Consider the following 22,412-nt stretch of genomic DNA (forward strand, 5'->3'; position numbering starts at 1 on the left):
GTGGTAAAATGTTAGAAGTTGAATTATCTGTTGTGACACCCAACTGGTACTTATAATGGCATTGGGAAACAGAAATCAAGAGAAATTACTGGACCTGCAGAGAGTGCAGGTTTTCAGTATTATTAAGGTATTGGATTTTGTGAGTTACTTTAGTTATTTGGTGCTGTGACTCTAAAAGGCTTTTGTGAGTTTTGGAGAAGAATATTTTATAAAAGCTTTGATCATTTCTCATTCTCCTTAATGTCTTTTCTGATGACCAGGCTTTTAAAACTCTTTTAAAAGAGTTAAGGGGAGGGGTGCCTGGGTGGCTCCGTCGGTTAAGTGTCCGACTCTTGATTTTGGCTCAGGTCACGATCTTACGGTTAGTGAGTTCAAGCCCAACATCAGGTTCTGCGTTGCTGGCGTGGAGCCTGCTTGGGATTTTCTGTCTCCCTCTCTTTGTGCCCCTCCTGCTCACTCACTGTCTTTCAAAATGTGAAAAGGAAATTATTGATAACATATTCTTAAGAAGCCTCCCTCTCAGTCTTACCAACACCTGAGTCCTCTAGTGATATAAAATATGATGCAAAAAATATCTACAAGCACTGTGTTTATTGTCTATATTATATGTTCATTGTGAGCAAGGACTTTGCCTATCTTGTTCTCTGTTTTCTCATTTGTTTTCTGCCATGTCTGTGGTTCTGAGCGTCCAAGAACACTCAGGTCCCCACCATAAGGTAAACAGATAACAACTATCATTGTCTCCTAACACCAGTGACCTTGCCTCCAGGTGACATGCTTTATTGTGATGGGACGTGACAAGGATAGAGTGGGTAGGTTAGGTGAGTAGAAAGAGAGCATGGAGGGGCACCTGGGTGGCTCAGTCGGTGAAGCATCCAACTTCAGCTCAGGTCATGATCTTACGGTTCGTGAGTTCGAGCCCCGCGTTGGGCTTTGTGCTGACAGCTCAGAGCCTGGAGCCTGCTTCCGATTCTGTGTCTCCCTCTCTCTCTGCCTCTCCCCTGTTCATGCTCTGTCTCTCTCTGTCTCAAAAATAAATAAAACATTTAAAAAAATTTAAAAAAAATAAAGAGAGCATGGAGGCCATCAGCTTTGTCTGAGGAGGTCCAAAAAAGTGGCATTTGGGGTGGGTATCAGGGTGGAAATGGTAGTTACTTATAGTTACAATAAGGAAGTATCAGGTATTTCCATTCCAATGGCAACATTTAGTGGGAAACCGGCGCAGCCAGTCAGGTATGGAAGACAAGAACTGGAAATCAGAAATGTGGTGGTTCTGATGAATTTCAATGATTGTTTTTAGTGGAAAAGCCCTGTGTGTTCTGGATGCCAATGTGGGGACATTTTACTGGCACTATGTGGCTTCTGTGCCCAGGCTAGCCAGAATGGGCATCTGTGTTACTATTCTGGAGGGAGGCCTGTCTGCTGTCCTCTCCACTTTCAGACTTCCCAGGCATATAGCACTTAACAGATGGGAAAAGAAAAACTCTTCTACCTTGGGAAGAACGGAACTGCACTAAGAAATTCTGTTCCTCCTTCAAGCCTGAGATGCATGCCTTTTAGATTTACCTGAACACCAGCCTTTAGAAGGAGTTCACACTCCTCGTGACTTTAATAACAGGGACTTTTAGAGATTTTGTTTAGAAGGAAGATAGGGAAGTGTTCCCCTGCCATGAAGTCTTAATCCTTAGCCCTATTCCTTGCACTGACTTCTTCTGGTGGTTCTTGTTGGACAACATGTGTCTGAGAATAAGAACTCCTAGAAATCAAAGTGTGCTTCAAGTTTACCAGAACTAATGTGTGGGATACCGGGGCTCTGTAGTGGTCAGAATAGATGCCTGGAGCCTCAGGTACCTTCAGACTACCTGGAAGCAGAGCTATAGACAGGGTGCTATTCTTAGGTACCCATAATCAATGAACTAGTGCTCCCACATGCATGGCCCTAAGTGGGGCTCTGGGCATTCTTCCCCATGAGGACTGACCTGTCCCATACTCCTATTTAGACTCAAGAACTCCTACCTACCAGTAGGATTTGTTCCCATGGGTACACTGCAAAGCCAGCAAGGTCCCTGAACCCTTACTTCAAGGGGACTTTTATTTCAGTTGGTCTCTTGGCCCAGTTGTCCGTTTGGAAACCTTGGCTGGGATGACTGTATCAACATCATCTGGGAAGATTTTAATGACAGATATCTGGGTCCTTCCTTGCAGGTTGTAATTTTGTATAAGAAGGTGGAAGATCCGCAATTTGTATTTTTAGAACAGATTCTTACGTGAAACCAGCATGGAGCCAATGGTCTATTGCCTCTCTTTTGGCACTTGGACGTTTGCCTGGGGAAAGTTGGAGTCAGGTGCTCTCAGCTCTGTTGCCATGCCGGTGAGGTACCAGGAGCCTCAAAACTCTCCAAATGGTTTGGCAAGACTTTTATGTGGGCCATGGTCATCCTTAAGTAATTTCCATGTTCCCTTTCCCCTGGACACTACTCTTATCATGTTTAGCCTTTAAGGGCAGCTCCAACAAGAAGCCCTCTCAATCCCATCTAACTGCTCTCAAGAAAATAAATCAATTCTGCGTGAGAAAGATAGTTTTTTTAAAAATTTAATTAAAAAAAAATTTACATCCAAGTTAGTTAGGATATAGTGTGTATATATATATATATATATATATATATATATATATATATATATATATATATATACACCCCCCATATCTTCTTTATCCATTCATCCACTGATGGACATTTGGGCTCTTTCCATGTTTGGCTATTGTTGATAGTGCTGCTATAAACATGGGGGTGCATATGTCCCTTCAAAACAACACACCTGTATCCCTTGGATAAATACCTAGTAGTGCAGTTGTTGGGCCGTAGGGTAGTTCTATTTTTAGTTTTTTGAGGAACCTCCATACTGGTTTCCAGAGTGGCTGCACCAGCTTGCATTCCCACCAGCCATGCAAAAGAGATCCTCTCTCTACGCATTCTTGCCAACATCTGTTGTTTCCTGAGTTGTCCATTTTAGCCATTCTGACAGGTGTCAGGTTGTATCTCATTGTGGTTTTGGTTTGTATTTCCCTGATGATGAGTGATGTTGGGCATTTTTTCATGTGACGGTTGGCCATCTGGTTGTCTTCTTTGGAGAAGTGTCTATTCATGTCTTTTGCCCATTTCTTCACTGGATTATTTGTTTTTTGGGTGTTGAGTTTGATAAGTCCAAAATCTATAGATTTTGGCTACTAACCCTTTATCTGATATGTCGTTTGCAAATATCTTTTCCCATTCTGTCAGTTGCCTTTCAGTTTTGCTGATTGTTTCCTTCGCTGTGCAGAAGGTTTTTATTTTGATGAGGCCCCAATAATTCATTTTTGCTTTTTTTCCCCTTGCCTCCAGAGATGTGTTGAGTAAGAAGTTGCTGCGGCCAAGATTAAAGAGGTTTTTGCCTGCTTTCTCCTTGAGGGTTTTGATGCCTTCCTGTCTTACATTGAGGTCTTTCATCCATTTTGAGTTTATTTTTGTGTGTGGTGTAAGAAAGTGGTCCAGGTTCATTCTTCTGCATGTCGCTGTCCAGTTTTCCCAGTACCACTTGTTGAAGAGACTGCCTTTATTCCATTGGATTTTCTTTCCTGCTTTGTCAAAGATTAGTTGGCCATACGTTTGTGGGTCCATTTCTGGGTTTTCTATTCTGTTCCATTGATCTGAGTGTCTGTTCTTGTGACAGTATCATACTGTCTTGATGGTTACAGCTTTGTAGTATAGCTTGAAGTCCGGGAATGTGATGCCTCCTGCTTTGGTTTTGTTTTTCAGGATTGCTTTGGCTATTCGTGGTCTTTTCTGGTTCCATACAAATTTTAGTATTGTTTGTTCTAGCTCTGTGAAGAATGCTGGTGTTACTCTGATAGGGATTGCATTGAATATGTAGATTGCTTTGGGTAGTATCGACATTTTAACAATATTTGTTCTTCCTATCCAGGAGCATGGAATCTTTTTCCATTTTTTTGGTGTCTTCTTCAATTTCTTTCATAAGATTTCTATAGTTTTCAGTGTATAGATTTTTCACCTCTTTGGTTAGATTTATTCCTAGGTATTTTATGGTTTTTGGTTCAATTGTAAATGGGATTGATTCCTTGATTTCTCTTTCTGTTGCTTCATTGTTGGTGTATAGGAATGCAACCGATTTCTGCATTGATTTTTATATCCTGTAACTTTGCTGAATTCGTGAATCAGTTCTGGCTGTTTTTTTGGTGGAATCTTTAGGGTTTTCCATACAGAGTATCATGTCATTTGTGAAGAGTGAAAGTTTGACCTCTTCCTGGCTGATTTGGATGCCTTTTATTTCTTTGTGTTGTCTGAATGCAGAGGCTAGGACTTCCCATACTATGTTGAATAACAGTGACAAGAGTGGACATCCCTGTCTTGTTCCTGATCTTAGGGGGAAAGGTCTCAGTTTTTCCCCATTGAGGGTGCTATTAGCATTGGGTTGTTCATATATGGCTTTTATGATCTCGAGGCATCATCCTTCTATCTCTACTTTATTGAGGGTTTTTATAAAGAAAGGATGATATATTTTGTCAAATGCTTTCTCTGTATCTATTGAGAGGATCATATGGTTCTTGTCCTTTTCTTTTATTGATGTGATGAATCACTTTAATTGTTTTGTGGATATTGAACCAGCCCTGCATTTCAGGTATAAATCCCACTTGGTTGTGGTGAATAATTTTTTTAATGTATTGTTGGAGCTGGTTGGGTAATATCTTGTTGAGGATTTTTGCATCTGTGTTCATCAGGGAAATTAGTCTGTAGTTCTCCTTTTTAGTGGGGTCTCTGTCTGGTTTTGGAATCAAGGTAATGCCGGCTTCATAGAATGAGTTTGGAAGTTTTCCTTCCATTTCTATTTTTTGGAACAGCTTCAAGAGAATAGGTGTTAACTCTTCCTTAAATGTTTGGTAGAATCCCCTGGAAAGCCATCTGGCCCTGGACTCTTGTTTTTTTGGGAGGAGAAATACAGTTTTTGATTCCTTTATTCCTACCATCAAAATCTACCCCTCCACTACCACTTCCTCTCAGAATGGTGGCCCCCTTGTACTTGTTTCCCATGACCTTGGTGCATGCCAGTGCTTCCCTTTGAGAGCAAAGAGTTGGGGAATGTGAGTCTAAATTCTAAAATTTTGGGGGTGCCTGGGTGCCTCAGTTGGTTAAGTGTCTGACTTCAGCTCAGGTCATGATCTTGCGGTTCGTGAGTTCGAGCCCCACCTTGGGCTCTGTGCTGACAGCTCAGAGCCTGGAACCTGCCTCAGATTCTGTGTTTCCCTTTAAAGAAATAAAGAAATAAATAGTGAAAAATTTTTTTAATTTATACTTTTAAAAATATGTTTATTATTATTTTTTTTTTTTTGAGGGAGAGCAGGGGAGGTCAGGGAGAGGGAGAGACATGGTATCTGAAGAAGGTTCCAGGCTTTGAGCTGTCAGCACAGGGCCCAATGTGGGGCTTGAACTCACGAACCATGAGGTCATGACCTGAGCCAAAGTCGGGCGCTTAATCAGCTGAGCTCCTGTGAGTCTGAATTTTAAAATAATGGCTTTCAAGCATTTTTATTTGTGATCTACAGTAAGGAAAAGAAATGCATTTTATATTGTGATTCATTACAAACATAGATACCTAAAAAAAGTTATGTGTAACACTATTAACTCTTACTATATGTGTACACTCCATTCTCTATACCCTTCTGTTTAATTAAAATAGACTCGCTTAGATCTGCAAAGTTATTTTTGTGACCCACCAAGGGGGCCCAACCCAATTTTTTTTGGAAAAAAAAAAACTGCTCTAAGGGTCTCCAGACATATGCCTGAAATAATGGTGTGGAGAGCATGAACACTGGAGAATTTAAACTTGTCACAGATTGTCGGCCTAGTTATCTGCTCTTACAGACATGGGACAATTATGCGGATGCAATACATATTTGTTATAGCATATAGGCAATGCCTAGCTCAGCATATCTGGGAACTGCTGACATGCTAGCCTTGGCTGGGAGCAATGGCTGAATATTCTGAGGGGGTTCTGCTACTGGAAAGACCGTAAAGGAAGAGGCACATGGCAGACTGCAGGGCATGAGCCATCAAAGGCACTTCATTTTCAACAAGAAGAGATTGAGAAATCTTTGTTAAGAATCCGTATTGATTTCAAAAATCATTCCAATGGACTATATTCTGATATGACAGATTCCTTTTAGAAATCGTTTGACTGTCATATGTAAGATGAATCATTAAATTGTCCTCCTGATGAAACCAGGATTACACTATACTGATTATACTATATTGACTAACTAGAATTTAAATAAAAATTTGAAATGACAAAAAAAACCTTATGTATTAATTATAGCAATTATAAATAGAATGAAGACATAGAAATCTCCTATAAATACTAATACCTTTTAAAAAAAATTGAAAAATAAAAATAGTTTGAATGTAAGTAGGAGTAAAGGCTAATAGTTAAGATCTCAGGCTCAGGAATCAGGTAAACTTTGATTTGGTCCCTGGCTCTACCACTGAGCTTTGTGCTCTTAGGCAAGTTACTTAACCTCTCTGAGTTTCAATTGCTTCATCAGTAAAATGGGGAGAAAAGTAGAATCTGCCTACCAGTAGGGATATTATGAGGATTAAATGAAAGAACATAAAGTGTTCAGCAGGGTGCACGATGCAGCAGTAATCATAGTCCAGTGACATTATTTGCCTCCTATCAAATGCCAGATGTAGATTCAGTAGTGGATTTGTTTTTGCTGCAGTTAGAACGTGTGGACCTCAGTTTGAGGATGTGTGGACAGTGACCTATCTAAGCTATCAGCATTATGCCATAATATTCTTGAGCAATTGGTCAGGCAGGACAGAGTGGCCAGCAAGACTTGCTTCTCCATGCTCAGTCTGTCAATCCTGGGTTCAAAGATAGGGGGCAGTCTTGTTGAATCCCTGATGAAGCTTCTCCATCTATTTATATCACAGTCTATCAATATCTATCACAGTCTATATATCTCCATCTGTTTATAGCGCAGGAGTTAAAACTTTGCTGTCTGCTTGGTGCAGCTGAACCAAGGTGGATGGAGATGGGGTCTAAGTAATATAGGGCCTTGAGGGCAGACTAGCTGCTTCGGTGTCTCCACATTAATCAACCAATGAGGACATTTTCTCCGCTGGAACTTGACAAGAATTCTACTCGACAAACATTTAGGGGACATCAGTAATTATTATAGTAATAATATTAGCAACACATCTTCAGCACTTACTGTGTGTTCTAGAAATCTTTACATATATTACCTCATTCAATGAGCACACAACTCATGGGGTAGGTGCTATTATTTTCTCCATTTTGAAGATGAGGAAACTAAGGCATGGAGAGGTGAAGTAATTTTTCCAAGGCTACCTAGGAAGTAAATGGAAGCACAGAACCAGAATCTGTGAGAGCAGACAGCAACAGCATTTAGAGCCGTCTCTTTTGGCTGGTTTTGGGTTTTTGCTGTTTCTTGGTTATGGTGAATGATGATGAGGGATAGCAGCTCTTAAGTGCTCAGCAGAATCGTTAACAACAACAAATAGGGAAGTAGTGATTCTTTGACCTTTACAGTGACGAGACAATCATACAGCTCCCCCTGTACATACCAGAGAAACAAGCAGCTGTCCCCAAGAAATAACACCCCTTGACTTGGCTCTTGCCAGATGGGGAGAAGTGTGAGAGAGAAGGCAGTGTGGTTCAAGGTTTGAGGCTCCAAGGACCCTCAGGGATTCCTGTAGGTGTTTGCTGGGTAACTGTAGAGCGGGCTGACTTAGAAATGTCATGAACAAGGGAGTGTCCTCTTATGGCCTTCCCATTCCTTGTACTTTTCTTTTCATTGCTGGTCAACCTGTGTTATTTAGTACCTGAGAAGGTTCAGGCTTCTCTAGAGAGAATCCGAATACCTTGCTTTCTGCATTGCATCTAGGAGCTTTCCTTTTTCAAGCGTTGGGCTCAGGAAACCTCTTCATGCAAGATAAAACACAGTGACCTGATTTGTGAAATTGACTGCTAGTGCCGTATTCCCCAAATTTACAGCACGTCACCCTTAAAGCACAGAAAGTCTAAACAAATTTATTTTCTCAAGCCTGGATTTGAAGAATTGGCCTTCAGAAGAGAAATACACAGGGAAGCGCCCGTGGCTAGGGGCCTCTCTCAGCCTTCCCCTGGCCACAGGGTAGGGTTTCCAGCTGACAGCCTCTGAGGCCTCATGTGGAACACTGCTGCTCATTTCGTCTTGCTGGAGAGAAGCCAGCTGGTGGGAGAAGGGGTGTGTGTGTGGGGGGGGGGGAGCAGCCCTTTCCCCCTACAGTCCTGCTGCTCCCACCTACCTCTCTCTACCACGCCTGGAACTGGGCCTCCTCAGTCCTCAGCTGGGCTTGGCAGTGCTGCTCTGGGCACCAGTCTCCAAGAAGTCTCTCTGCCTCCCCAGCAAGTGGGGCACCCGAAAGGGCGGTGCTGGATAAGTCTCAGTAACACAGACCAGCCCGGGGAGAAGGCTGCTCCACGGGTTTTGGGCGGGCTGACCTGGAATGAGTTGGCAGGCTGTATTCCAGTCTTGAGGGACAGGTACCCACATCAGGAAACCACCATCCTAACTGGCCCCTTTTTTGGCAGTCTGAACTGAGAGGCTAAGAAGGGAAAAGGAGAATGTAGAATTCCACCCCACCTTAAGGGCAGGCATGTGGTTGCTGGGGAGTGGAGGTGGGCAGGCCTGAAGGGCCAGGTGGGGAAGGGGACAGGCGCGAGTCATTGTGTAGCACATGGGCCGTCTGCTGGGCAAGGTCTGTCTTTGTAGATGGTCATCCTGTACCTCTTCCTACACTCAGGAGGGGCACCCAAATGCGACAGAGAATGGATGAAGGAAAATATTTTCTTTCTCCAGCAGTAATTTCCTTCCATGACATTGGTTAGGACCTCCCCCTCTCCCTCTCCCCAGCCCTCCCTCTGGCTCTCGCCAGGAAGGAAAATCCTGCGTACACACCTGGAAGCATAGACCAGACGAAAACACTAAAGCCAGTCACCCGACTGTGCACACATTCTCCAGCTTCCCAGGGAAGCCACGCTGAAATGTCTCTCCTGGACCTACCTGTGACTGCGTGTGGGAGAGCGCTCCTCCAAGTCCCCTACCTGCACCTAGACACCTTGAGGTGCCTTTTTGTTACCTCCCTCTGCCCTTGGCCCACCCACCACCATTCATCCTGTTAATGCGGCAGGATGGCAAAAGGGCGGAGGCTTTCTGAAAATAAGTCTGAACCCAAAGTGACGAAGGGGGAAGAGAAGCTTTCTGAATATTGGATTAAGACTGGCTCCAAGAATATTGATATTCCCATAAGAAAGCCGTTAGCTTGCCCACTACTTTAGATCCCCATGAATATTTCATTGGTTGATTTAAGCTCTGAGATTTGAAAACACACAGACACAGACAAAGCATCTTGTCGGCAACAGGACCCTCATGCCATCCTCCTGAGCCTGGGGCTCAGACACAGCTCTGGGACGGTGCCATGTGGCAGCTTTGAGACAGAGTTATCCATCCACCTAACGGGACAAGCATCTATCTAAATTTATATCTAACCAGGGTCATCTCCTACTGTGGTCAGAGCAAGGTTTCCAGAAGACAAAGAGTGGTTTAACACACATTTGTGACTCACCGAGGAAGCTGACTTCCTCAGCTACCCATTGCTGAGGGGGGACCAGTTGTCAAATTAGCTTATTGTCTGCAGCTGAGTTAATGAAGGGAGCAAATCAGTTCTAGCACTTGGGGGTAAAGGAAAAATTGAGGCTGTGATTTATATTGCTCTGACCCTGGACAAGAATGGATGCTCATAAAAGGATAGGCTTCTTCAAAAAGAGGATAGATTTCTACATATTTCCAATTAATTTCAAAATAAAGAGTTTTTTCCTAGTTCCCTTGGTCAAAATGCCTTGCCGCTATAATACTCGGAAATTCTCCTTTCTTCACTATAACAAATTCTCATGCCACAGGGGAAAAAGAGAGCAACCATTCAACACAATTTAGAAAAATCTTTCAGTCACACCGGAATCTACTAGAAAGAGAAATCTTTTTCTTCTTGAAGCTGAATAATGGCAGCCATGAGTGATGCTGCATTCATTAGAATGGAGTTTGATACAATGGAAAGAGCTGTTGTTTAGAGTAAGAAGACGTGGTGGATAGATTCAGCTTGGCCACAGAGACTTTGGGCAAGTCACTTCACCCATCAGTTGTTTTCTACCCTACGATCACTGATTAAATGTTATTATTTTGCTTGTCACTCTTTTGATTGTAAGTGAAGAAAATTAAAATCTAATTGTCATGAACAGAGAAAAAGGAGTTTATCATTTCATGTAACTAGAAAGCCTAGGGGTGGTTTCAGGCTAACAAGATCCAAGGGCTCATGCGGATGGCATCAGAATTTGGTTTTTCTGCTCTGCTTTCTCTGTTGGCTCTGTTTTCAGGCTGGCTCTATGATTTGGGCAGCATGGTGACTACCAGCATCTCTGGACTTAGAGCCCGTCTTTTCAGCTTCGTGTCCAGTGGGAAAAGGATTCCTATTTCCTGGAAGCTCAGGTCGTGATGTGTCTTGGGTACAAATCTCATTGGATCAACTTGGGTTATATATTTATTTATCCAGTCATTGCAACCAAGAGGTCAAGCCTACTCAAAGCATGTGTCATGAGAGAGGAGAATGGATGGCTTCTCAAGGAAAATCAGAGCACTGGTACTATGAACTGGGGGGAAGGTACCAGGCAGGTAAAACTTACATATACCATTTTCGAGGTTACCAAATGTCCTCCATGTTGTTGAGTCCCCTAGTCAATTCTCTTTCCTCCTCTTACATGATAATCAGCACTGTTTGACATACCGGATCACTCCTGCTTTCTTACAGTGTTTTCTTCGCTTGGATTCCAGGTCCTACCTATCTCCGCAGGAGTCCTTCACTGACTGCTCCTTTGCTGGTTCTGTTTTCTCTCCCTGATTGTATCAGTCAAGACTTAGAAACCACACCAGTGATTTGAACATAAAAAAATATAGTGCAAAGAGTTATTTTGGATTTTTTAAAGTTTATTCATTTTGAGAGACAGAGAGAGGAGGGACAGAGAGAGAGGGTGAGAGAGAATCCCATGCAGGCTCCACACTACCAGTGGGGCTTGAACTCATGAGCTGTGAGGTCATGACCTGAGCTGAAATCAAGAGTTGGAGGCCTAACTCACTAAGCCATGCAGGCACCCCAGTAATTATTTTGTATTGATACATTGTTTTGTGCACTAGTAAAAAGTGGGCTAGAGAGGGAGTAAAACAGGACTCTAGGGGATAAACAAGGTACAATCTAGTAGGAATACTTAGACAGGTACAGACACATCTACAGTACAAGGTAGAATGTGATACATACTACATATTGAATTTAGGGAATCGGGAAAGACTTCATGGAGGAGGTAGTAGTTGAGTAGTGTCTTAATTCTCCTGGATGGACAGCAAATGGAAAGCTTTCAAGTGGAGGAGCCATCATAAGCAAAGGCCTAGGAGTGGGAAAGCACAGAGTATGTTTTGAAATGAGTGAACAGTCCATTTTGGGTGTCTCTGTGAGTAGGGGGAGTAGCAGTGGGAGAGGAGAGTGGAAAGACCATCAGGACTAGGTTGTAGTTGGCCTTGCATATCAGGATAAGGAGAGTGTACTTTGAGAGCCACTGAGGGAGAGTGTACTTTGAGAGCCATTGAGGGCTTTTGAAGACTGAGGCTCTAGATGACTTGATCGTGTTTATGGTAAAGGAAAAGGGGCTAAGATGGGGTGTGAGGATAGATTGGAGAAAGAGGTAATACTTGAAGTGGAACCAAGTCTAGAGAAGGTGAAAGGGGATGAGATCAAACACCAGGAGGAAATGGCCAAAAGACCTTTCACAGATCCTAAGGAGGAGAGATCCAAAAAATCTACCCCTCACCCTAAATAATTTGGTATCAGCCATTTAAAGACATGCCTCGGAAAATATGGATGTAGATAATCATTGAGAATCCGCAAAACAAGCAATTTTAAAACGTGGTCCTCAAAGTTAACAGTGTGTGGGTTTTCCGGTCAAGGCCATCTTGATCAAAGTCCATTTTATAGCCATAGTCTAACATGTATCCTTTTGAAAACACGCTCCAGCTCCAGCTCCAGCTCCAGCTCCAGCTCCAGCAGCATTCAGAAAACCGGCAGTTTCCAAACCTCCGTATCTGCCCCCAAGGTTGCCTGGTTGGCCAAGGAGTCTTCACTCTTGGAAGAGGTGATGCCCAGCTGCTGTCCTCTGCTGATCCACATGGACCTTGGCTACTATGGCCACGTAGTCAGAATCTAATTGGAGAGCAAGTTAGTGAGTTTCCAAAGCAAACGTTTTAAACCATGACTAGCAATCCAAGTATGAGAAATCCTAGTGGAAAGCCCTGGGAGCTTTTATTCTTATTTTAAATATTTATTACTTCTTCCAGTCCCTGTAACCCTGGTTTTGGACAAGGCACACTGAAACATAAAGGGGTAGGCAAGCCAAATGGGTGGCCGGGGCTGGGGTCAGTAGTCACAGCAAAAACACAGACTATTCCACACACCGCCAATGAGGCTGCTTAGGCTGGGATGGTCCCCCAGGAATTCGTTGTTTTTCCTCAAATAAACATTGATTGAGTGTGAGTATGTTCATGGTCCTTGCTCAGACCCAGTGGGGCCAAAGATCAATAGAAGATAGTTCCTTTTTGAAAGAGGCTCAGAATCAAGGAGGGGTCAGATATATGCGTAACTAACACAAAAGAGACAATAAAAGGGACAGGAGGGAGTAAAGAGAAGGGTACTCAGGTTAAGAATGATGGTATCTAGGCTCTGGGTTCCAAACTGAAATGCTAGTGTTAAGAGGCCACGTCAAAATCCAACTCAAGCAATGAGGTTGATGTGGGAATCCTATCCGGGATTTTAGTCAGGTGAATGGGAAAAATGGAGAGGCCTGCTTTCCATCCTGTTTTGAGGATAAGCAGCGAAAGTATCTTTGAAGATATTAAACCTTCATGTTACTATTCTACTATTTCCTCTTTGTGCGATGCTGTTCTTTATCCAGATGTCCTGTGTGGCTAGAAAGTAGGCCCAGGTCTTTCTCATTCTCCAGGGTAACTAAACTTCTATAGGCATCTTTTTTTTGTTTTTGTTTTTGAAAATAAGAATAAATGGTAGAGTTGGTTGAGTCATAGGCTATTGCTTCTCAGGGATGCTCTAACTTTATCCTATAATATACGAATCAAAATGTGAAGTATAATGAGGGTTGGATATATGAATATATCTACGTCGATATACACACAGGGATATATATTCGGTTTATATAATATATACAATTAACTTGGAAATAAATACAGAGGAAAAACGTGGCTAAAATATGGGAAATAGGGTTGAAATCCATCTGGAAACAGGGCTTTGGGGTAGAGGACTTAAAGGAGTGACTTTGAAATTGGATTTGGCTATGAGTGTTTGCCCCCAAGTAGGCACATGGCCTGGGACCAAGACCCCGAATCTCTGATGTTGTTTCCTCACCTGAATAACTGGGATGATAAAACTATCTACTTAATATATGTATTTGATATGTAAAGTACCTAGCATGGTGCAAGACCCGTAGAAAGCACTTGGTAAATACTACCAATTATCTATATTCTTTTGTGGATGGAACATGGTCGTTCAGACGTGGTGTGAAGGAAGCCCAGTGCGGCTCCCGTCTACTTGATACAGGATGACCCAAAGATTCAGCTCTTCTGTCCTCATCCTTCCTTTTGTCCTTCCCTCACCTTCTCCTGCCCTTCCCCTCTCCATCAGGACCCCGTGTGCATTGTGATAGGGTGTGGGAAGCACTGAGTTGGGAGTCAGGATGCCAGGTTCTAGTTTTCATACTGCCACTGACAAATTCTCAAACTCTGGACAAGTATTTTCACTTCTCTGGATCTTGGTACCCTCATCTGTATAGTGAGGTTGGCCACATGCTGTCTAGTGCCGTGTTTCTCAAAGTATGGATCACCAGCCACATTTACATGGTGACTCAGTATGCACACACACAAACAAACCTCCACTCTCATGAATGTAACTGAAACATAAGTTTTACAAAACAATAGTTACCATTACTGTGTGTAATCTACTCTGATTTTTTTTTTTATTCTGCTATGTTCTATATCATTAAACAATTGATATTGTGTCCAAGCTAATTGATTTCAAGACCAGCAGTGGTTGTGATTGGAGTGTTAGCACGCTCTTTATATATGGGTTCTAATTAGATGCTTCCCAAGTGCTATAGTTTCCAGAGCTTTGAGTCAAATACCTTTTCTGCATTCTTCGTAAAAAGTAGCCCTGATCCAGAAACAACATGCTTGGAGACATTACCATATTGGTCCTCTTGGGTCTCAGGAGAGGCTGGTGACATATCCTAGTTGGTAGGTAAATGCCTAAAACCCATGGAGGTTGTACATCTTTTGGGGTCCCGTGGCATCCCCTGCAGAGTTGGGGTGAGCTCTCTGACTCCGTAATCCTTTGTCTACTCTCCCTGCAGAAGGCCAGATCATGGTAGGCTTATTTGCTTTGTAGTCTAGGTTTACTGAATCTCCTTTCAATGGATTTCTTTTTTCTTTTTAGCACAGAGAAATGAAAGGCTTGAAAAATTGGTGAAACCTCAGGTCCAGTGGCGACCCCCTGAAATTTGAACTTTATTTTATTAATTTTTTTGAAATTTGAACTTTATATTGATCATGGCATTTATAGCGCTATACGGTACTTACTAGCTTATAGAATTGTGTCCCCACTGAACTATAAATTCCTTAACAGCCAGGATTGATTTTTATTCAGCTATATTTATCTCTAGATCATATCAAAGTGCCTAGCATATAGTATTTCTATTTATAGTCAATAAATAGCTGACAAATTGGCTTACTTGAATTTGTGAAACAATTTCAGATAGGGGTGCCTTTTTCCTGACCTCATTCTATTCTAGCTAGAGCAGACTCTAGGAAAAGAGGATCTTTGTCATCAGAACATGTGCTGCTCGGGCTGTATTACTTAAGGGTAAGTTCTCTGGAAGTTCGGGGAAGAGGCGAAGTTTCTTTTAGGTGTCCTTTCTTTTTTCTTTGGTTCCTTTTTTCCGCTAATGATGGGCCTCTCTTCTGTTGAGGCCCTAGGACCCGTCTGGTCCATCTTCTATATCTGAAAGGAATTGACAAACTTTGCCCTATGGTGAATGTATTATCCTTTCCAGGGGCATTTAATAAAAACAAAAAACACCAGTTCAAAGGAATTGTACACTTTTAGTGTTGGATCTTCAGTTATCGGTTAGCCTGATAAAGAAGTGTTTTGGGATAGGAAAGTAGGCTGGGGGAAGTGGAAAGGGTCTTTGTGTTATGCCGAAACTCCATATCAAAAATAGTTGTCCTTTCTGTTAGTGTAAAACCATCCCAGATCATATTTTGCGATGTAGATGTAGAATCATAAACCAGGAGATCTGTTGTCTATTTGGCCTACGTTGGTCCTTGGTTATACATTGCTATGCATTTTCTTCCAAATATTTCATGTGTGTTCATCTTCTGCCCCCAGGGGTGCAAAGTCCATTAGTCCATGCAGATTGCTTGGGGCTTATGTTTGTCTGAAGTGACAGAGGCTCAAAGTAGCCACTACAGGCATCAGGAATTAGCTGGCTCTGTCATGGCTCGGTATTCCTTAGGGCCCTGCATTTTGATGGAGGATAGGAAGGTTCAAAGGACTCAGACCACTTGACTGTCCCACCTTATGGTCACTCCACAGCTGTGATAGGAGTCCCAGGGTCTGTCTGAACTGGAAGATTCCCAACATCCCCCAAATAAGGATTGTTTTATTGTTGTTACCATGTATCTTAGGCCAAACTAGAGACTATCCTACTTACTGCAAAATGTCTGGTGACCAGATACTAGTCTCCCCAGCCTGATCACAAGTACTGGCTCTGCCTGTGGACTCACAAGGGCTGGGCCCCTACTGCCTTTGCAGCCTGAAGGAGAAAAAATGAGAATCTCTTCCATAACCTTATCAAAGGCTGTGAATTTTGAGGAGTTAAGGTAACTTTATTCCTTGATTAGACATTTACTACATGCTAGGTGTCTCTATAGAAAGGCTAGAGACTAAAATAAAATGTGGAGGGATAGGGACATCTGGGTGGCTCAGTTGGTTAAGCATCTGACTCTTGATATTGGCTCATTCCTGATCTCATGGGCATGAGATCGAGCCCCATGTTGGGCCCTGTGCTGAGAGGGGAGCCTGCTTGGGATTTTCTTTCTCCATCTCTCTGTGCCCCTTCCCACTCATGCTCTCTCTCTCAAAATGAATAGATAAACATTAAAAAAAAATAATGGAGGGATAGTCCCTGCCCTCAAGGGGCTGATGGTCTAAGGGGGCCAGAGGGAATAGAACTATGAGGATAACTATGCCCTACACTATCTGTGTAGATTCAGTGCTATGGGAGTCCTGAAGTAGAAAAGGCTAGTTTTGCTTGGAGGAGGAGTGGGGAGCTACTTTCACAGATAAGGTGACCACTGGGCTGGGCTTGAATGCAAGTGTGGAGTTAGGGGAGGGAGGGAGGAAGACATCTGCATGAACAGAAACATGGAGTTATGATCATGTTTGGGAAATACCAAGGCTTGGTGTAGCTTTAGCATGGGATGAACAGAGTAGGGGGGATGATGGAAAATGAAGTAGAAAATGTAGGTAGAGCCAGATGTGACAGGTGATGAATGTCAAAGGAAGTTATTTGAATTGATAAAAAGTGGGCTTGGGAAAAAATCAAGGTTGTTGCTTTTTAAATAAATAGTAAAGATCAACATATCAGAAGATCAGTATTGTTATTATTTCTATTTACTTAAAGTCATTTCTAAAATAAAAAAATGTCACAGTGGTTATGTATTTTGCTTCCATTAACGTCATTCTGTTTCGGGAAATGCACATATTCCCAAACTTTTATTCACGGCACTTTGACTCTGGTTTCATCTGATCTTACTGAAGCAGGAAAGTAAGATGAGAGAGATGAAATGATTTAGCAAAGGCCACGTGAGAAAGTGGCAGAACCGGAACATGAGCTGAGGCCTTCCATCCGTATGTCTGGCTCTTGTCAAATGTAGCAGACCCCAGGCTCTTCTGTTCTTGGCAGGTGTGTGGGTGGATGCCCACAGGATGCTCTTGAACATGGAGCGTGGACCCTGAGTCACAATGCCAGTGGGTCAAATGCACGAGATGGGAAATAGCAGGACGTGAAACTTGAAGATGAGAGATGTCTGTAAAAGTAGTAGAGTCAGCGGTGCTTACGGGGCAGGGGTGGTTGAGTCCCGCACTGTGGGTCTCACTGGGTGCTTTGCATGGGTCATGCTTAGGTGGCTGGAGAGCTGGCTTGGACTCGCTCTTTCTCCTCCTTTCCCTGCTCTCTCTCAGCTCAGACAGAGTATATGTCTCTTCATCAGCACTGCAGTGTCTCCAGTGAGAGTCAGGAGCATTTCTTCTCCTTGTTTCCAGAATATAAAACAAAAGTCATCATCTTGATGACCATAATGATGTGATATCCTGAGACTCAGGGAAGTGAAATAACTTATCTCAAGTTGTATAGTTGATCGGTGGCAGAGCTAAATTTGGGTCCCAGTCTCCATGACTCCCAAAGTCTGGTCATAACCATTACCCTTCTGTGTAGCCTAAAGGTGCTACCAGATCAGCGCTACCCCTGACTGATCTGGGGCTCTAGCCCACACCCCACATGATATTGGTAGCTTCTTAGAAGAGTGTGGGGGTAGGCTGGGGCTGGTAATATGGCTGCTTTCATGTTGAAGTGCTGTACAAAATTGAAGGTCAGCTAGCTTGGACATTTCGATGATGATGTTGATGATGACGATGACGATGACGATGAAGTAATCAAAACAAGGTCGTAATGTGGTTTTGGTTTTATGGTTTTGAAGCATTTTCATATCCATACTCTCACTTAGAACTGCTGGGTATTAAAGTTAAGGAAACTCATTGAGGGTTAAGTAGGAAGTTGGAAAAACTGAGTAGATTTCAAACATTTTTGTTACAATCCACAATAAAAATGTGTTTTATATTGTGATCTAGATTCTAATGGCCTCTGATCTATTCTGTTTATTTCATTTCATTGCATTGATTTCAAGATGTTGGTTACAGTCCAACAAATTGATTTCATGACATGCTAACCAGTTGTAACTCTCAATTTGGAAAACACTGGAGACGATCTGTTGAAGTCTGTCTCACTCTGATGTGTTACTGTTCTATGATATAGTAAGTGTGGAATCATGAACTGTTTACCAAATGTCAAAACAAACTTGAATGTTGAAGGAGAGTGAGGCCAGTGACCTCTTGCCCTACCCCATGTCACTTCTCTTCCCAATCTGATTTTCAAGGGAACCACTTTCAAACTCTTCTTTTCCCCTTGATATTTGCTTCCCTATTTCTTTTTTTTTTTAAATTGGTGCTTGTCCACCAATGCCCTTTCATGAAAATGTCAAGATGGCCGCTCTGTTGCTTCTGAAGGTTGGACAATGTGGTTTAGGTATGATGGGTTTGTGAATACCGGTCTCCTGCATATAATAGACTTCATCCTCAGTCACAGTTAATGCTACACCTCCCTTCTCAAGGGCAAAATCTGTGGCCTGGGAGCAGAGCAGCATACATACTCTCTGCAGGCAGGAAGATCCTGAAGAGACAGCTTAGGGTATATTCTGTCGTTGTTTCCAGATTTCCCATTCATATAATCTCCTTCTCCCCCGAATAAGGGGAAGTGAGAAGTGATGAGTGGCCAAGAAGGCTTTTCCAGGTCACGTCATCTGCAAGGAAACTCACGGCATGGGAGACACACTTAGGCATACATCCATCTAAATTGTAAATAACCGTCCAAGAGAAAGCCTGCTTCTCTGGACCCAAAGCAGGAAACCGTACCCTGAATAGCTGGTTAAAGGAACCAAAAACATCTCTACTCGTAGTTAAGGGATTTTTTTTTATGTCATTGGCCTGGCCTTATATTTCTGTTGAATTATGTTTTACCACTCCAAAACTCACTACCAGATGCTCAGGTCTGGGAGATCCAATTGTTAACATCACCACATAAAATTAAATTAAGATTTAAAAAACCACACAAATATTAAGACAAAGCTATGGATATGTCTGAACATAAATTAGACTGAAATGTAAACTGAATACTCTAAGAATGCTAAATCCCCCAATTTCATTACATAATGCTCCAGTCATCTAAGGTGGGGAGTGGAGTCTGTTCGGCACCACCGACTGATTTCAGCATTGTTAAAACCCAAGCCGGGGACAGAATCCTGCAACTGACAATGAATTTGGGCTGTGTGTTAGCCTTTTATCTGAAGCCACAGACAAACTCTTGGACTCATACTTAAAGGTCTTACTGCAGTGGTAGGCCACACACAACTCATAGGCACAATAGTATCAGGGGCTTCCAAGTTAGGCTTGAGAAATTTGGGTCTTGCTTAATTACATGGCCTGTGCAGAAGACGAGATTGCCAACAGAACAGTGTTCTGTTGCATTTTCCTGACCCTTTGGGGTTTAAATTTGCAACCTGCATCAGCAAAACTTTTGGCATTTAATTCTATTAAAATCAAAGAGCCAAATTTCTGCCTTCTGTTACATGAGCACAGTTCTTACTGACGTCAATGAACACTGTGGATGCATAACTGAGGGCAGATTTTGGCCTGGGCTATAGACATATGAGAACTGGCACACCATTCTCACATCAAAACCCCGTCCCCCTCCTCCCCCCACCCGCACCTTCTGATAACACGACCTCCTCATTCGTAGCTCTCTGTCCGCATATTGGGAGCTGGGCCTTAACCCCAAACACAAATTAGAAGCATCATCTAATACAGAAATTTAATCCAGATGCAAATTTAATGTAGATACGGCTGAAGCCACCTGAGTGGGTAACTGTCTAACCACACATTTCACAGGCAGATTATGGGTGACCTCCCATTGAAATATACTCAGTGCAGTTTCTGATTTATGCATTTAATTCTATAGGAGAAGGAGGCTTTCACCTCCTTCCACTTTACTGTTTAGTTTTTGTACTAGAGAATGCACTGTCTACACTAATGAAAGTCCTGCTGCTGGTTTAGAAAATGCTACAAGCATCCCAGTGCCTGGTGCAGTATTTGGGACAGAGGAAGCCACCTAGTGAGTATCTAGGGGACAAATAGATTCTATAAGGCAAGAGATGATGATGATGATGATGATGATGATGATGATAACAGCTCACAGTTGCACAGAGCTAACTATGTGTTGGGCATTGTCTTATATGTATTAGATTATTTAATTTTTACCATACCCTACTTACTGTTTTAGAAAGGAGGACACTCTCCAGAAGTTTAGAGACTTAACAGCTAGTAGGTAGTAGGGCTGGGAATTCAATCCAGGCAGTCTGGCTCCGGAGGTCAGGCTATTATCTGTTCTCCTAGACTGCCTCTCAGTTAAAATGCAGGAATTGTTTATTATTAATTAGTTATTAGTCAAATAATGTATATGATAGCTGGGCAATCCTACTGAGAAAGGCAGAAACATTTTAGTAGTAAGAGCTTGTCAACAACTGTTTGTGTGACCTTAATTGTCTGAAAAAGGTTTTGTTTTGTTTTGTTTTTTGCTTCGGCTTTCCTACATACTAGTAGCAATAGTGTAACCTCTCAGACTAAGCATTTTAATCTCATGGCATCTTTGTCATTTTTCAGCAGTAAGGGAAATGAATTTTTCAGTAAATTTTGAAGACAAATTTTATGGGTGCCACATGTAAACAAATTTTAAGGTGACATTTACCATTATGCACTTCAACTAATTTTTCTGCAATCACTTTAGTTTTTAAATTTTTAATTTTTTTGCCGAAGCAGTGACTTTTCTTTTTATTGAAGTTGTGTAGTTGTGTGGTCGACATGCAACGTTACGTTAGTTTCAGGTACAACATTGTGATTGGACAGCTCCATAGATTGTGCTGTGCTCACCATGCTGAAGTAGTGACTTTTGAAGAGGCGGTGTGCTGTGTGGTGACCCAAGATACAGTCATTTTAGGCAAAGGGGCAGCATGGGCTCTTTTAGCGGGAGAATGAGGGAAGAGTGAAGAGAGTTTGGAAGAAAGCCAGGTGCCAGATCACAAGTGGTCGTACACACCTCACTGAGGGCAGCCGGGTCCCTCGTCCCACTTTCCAAATGGCAGCATGTCGGCCATGCTCCTCTCTTCGGGTGCTTGATCTCCAAAAAGGGTTTATCTTAAAAAAAAAATTGAACATTTGTTCACACTTCTGCCTTCTTTCTGCTCTGAATTTCTCTCTCACTTGTTTTTCCTGAACTGTGCCTAATGTCACCTTTCCACTGCTTTTTATTTTATTTTTTATTAAAAAAAATATTTTTAGTGTTTAATTTTGAGAGGGAGAGAGTGCAAGCAGGGGAGGGGCAGAGAGAGAGAGAGAGAGAGAGAGAGGGAGACAACCTGAAGCAAGCTCTAGGCTCCAAGCTGTCAGCACAGAGCCTGACACGGGGCTTGAACTCATGAACAGTGAGTTTGTGATCTGAGCTGAAGTCCCAGGCTTATGCTTCACCGACTGAGCCACCCAGGCACACCTCCTTTCCACTGCTTTAAAGTCAACTGTGTTGCCAGACTCTGCCGGTCTGAACACAGCTGCCCTGCCCCACATTGCCTAGCGTCCCGTCACTGCTCACCTCCACATTGCCTTGCTGTCGCCTGCAATAGTCCTGCTCCTGAGAGGCTTCTGCAGTTGCTGTAAAAAAAAAAAAAAAAAATAAGTGTGGGGCACCTGGGTGGCTCAGTTGGTTGAGCGTCTGACTCTTGATTTTGGCTCAGGTCATGATCCCAGAGTTGTGGGATCAAGCCCCATATTGGGCTCTGTGCTGAGTGTGGAGCCTGCCTAAGATTCTCTCTCTCCCTTTGCCTGTCTCCCCTGCTCATGCTCGCTCTCTAAAATAAAACTTAAAAAAATGTATCCAGTCTATGCATTGGAATGTTAGAAGTCTAATAACTGCTTTTTAATAAGGATCATCTTTTCCCTCTTAAGAATATATCTAAAGTTCTAATGAAGTTTGATAGATACCTATGATTTGACATATAAATACTTTACCTTGAAGTTTGAGGGACACAGTTGCCACCAGAAGATGAACGCTTCTCCCTGCCCAAAATCCTATAGGCAAAAAAATGAGAAGAGGTTGGTCCTGCATTAGAACTTATCTGGCCTCTGTAGAGGTAATTTCTGAGCTTTCGTTTGGTTTTTGTAATGCCCAGAATAGACCTTTACTAGTCCTGTGGCTCAGTGATAGACCTGCTTTCTTATTCTGGGTACCTCATTGTTTTTGGTTTCAAGTGG

The sequence above is a fragment of the Panthera leo genome, chromosome F3 (assembly GCF_018350215.1).
Source record: "Panthera leo isolate Ple1 chromosome F3, P.leo_Ple1_pat1.1, whole genome shotgun sequence".
Lineage (NCBI taxonomy): Eukaryota > Metazoa > Chordata > Mammalia > Carnivora > Felidae > Panthera > Panthera leo.